General features: G+C 35.1%; 1 long non-coding RNA gene across 1 annotated transcript in view; it reads right to left on the bottom strand.

Moving 5' to 3' along the window:
* The window catches only part of LOC107703048 (uncharacterized), a 2,109-nt gene extending 1,457 nt beyond the window's left edge, over positions 1 to 652 (bottom strand). The window contains exon 1 of the long non-coding RNA XR_001635813.1: positions 505 to 652. This is a non-coding gene — a long non-coding RNA (uncharacterized LOC107703048). The remainder of the gene's footprint in view (positions 1 to 504) is intronic.
* Between the last annotated feature and the right edge of the window lie 1,029 nt (positions 653 to 1,681).

The following is a 1,681-nucleotide window of genomic DNA, read 5'->3' as shown; positions in this document are numbered from 1 at the left end:
CGGGCCAAATCGGCTGCCAGGCGACCGGGAATTGTCCCGGTTCTCCCGATGGCCAGTCCGCGCCTGATTTCCACAGACACGCAGAACGTGCAGGATTCATATATTCTTTTCGCGGCTTAATATTCACAGACACTAGTCCATATCGCGTTTTAATTCAAGTGTACTGACCTACTTTTGATTTATGCGTCCAAAATGTGGCATATTCCGTCCACGTTAGGCTATAGGAATTCTGTTTTTATGACTGGGTTCTACGAACCAGTTTGTGTTTACCGCATCGCAGAAATTATGTCTCAGAGTAATCAGTGCAATTTGAGAAAGAAATCAATTAAATCTGTATGTGGATGTGTGTAAATATTCAAATGCAATCCCCTTTGTAATCGTTAACATTTTCATAAGTAATTTAATTACACATTTTTTCTTAGTAACTGTAACGGATTACAGTTACATTTATTTTGTAATTAAATTACGTAACACCGTTACATGTAACTAGTTACTCCCCAACACTGCTCATGCGTGATGCTTTGCAAACATGGCACATGACACACTTAAAAAAAAATGTAATTTGAAGCAGGACTGATTGTTTAATAAATAGGGCTGGGTATCGTTCAAAAAATTTCGATACCGATACCTTGACTTCAATACCAGTTCCTGAACGATACTTTTTTCAATACCAATTTTATAAAATCAATTTTAACAAGACTACATATTCTTTCTTTTTCAGTTTGTTGAGGTTTTTAGACTCAAAAGACTGATGTCCTGAGCCACTGCACAAAGAAACAAAATGTAACCAACACAATAAATCAGTGCAAATAGTTTTAATAAAGTTCAAATAGTTTTCAGTGCATGAACAGTTGTGAGGATCACTGCTGCATGCTTAAGATCTTTAAATCACTCATTATTTTTTAACTCTTATATAAATATAATTTCACCAGACTTACACTAACACCATCTTTTGCTGCCTGTGCATTATTTTTGCTTTGTCTTTGTTTTTTGATGTGCTATAATTGAATTTTTTTTTAGCATTTCCCCTGTACCATGTAATGTTGTCACACCTGTAATGACACTACTTATCTCATGGAAACACAGAGTAGGGTGTTCATTGGGTATTTCATTTCCTAAAGGTCATAAACTCTGAGACTTGAAGCTTTTACTAGAGTTTTGTCCAGTTAAGAGGCTTTGGATTCTGGTTTGTTTGAGATAAACCCTCACTTGGTTTCACCAATTGCACTGATTTTCTCTGAGATTTACAGGACACGTTCAGGTCTTTAGAAGACTCGAGTTCAATCTTTGTCCCACTTTCACATGCACAACCAGACTATATTTTCTGTAAGCAAAGTCTATATCTAATGACTAAACCAAATGTGGGTCACCTAATCGTCTTCAAGCTATTTTGGACTTTGAGCAGATTTGCCCATTTTCAGAGCACATCGCACAAGCATTATTGTCCTGAAGCCCATAAACCACTTGCGTGTATTTGACACCAGTAAAGAGAACCAAAAAAGGTTATAATTCAAAACACTTTTTGCATTGAAAACATGTCACTGCTTTTTTATCAAATGTACTTTAAATGTAATTATGTAGAATATTTGAAGTCTCTGATTTTGAATTGTATTGTTATTGAATAAAATAACAATAAATGCTTTTTGTTTGTTATATTTGTGTCATCTCTCATTTTATTCAT

This window comes from Sinocyclocheilus anshuiensis, unplaced genomic scaffold, assembly GCF_001515605.1.
Source record: "Sinocyclocheilus anshuiensis isolate Anshui unplaced genomic scaffold, SAMN03320099.WGS_v1.1 scaffold1094, whole genome shotgun sequence".
Taxonomy (NCBI): domain Eukaryota; kingdom Metazoa; phylum Chordata; class Actinopteri; order Cypriniformes; family Cyprinidae; genus Sinocyclocheilus; species Sinocyclocheilus anshuiensis.
This window is presented reverse-complemented; position numbering and strand designations above follow the sequence as displayed.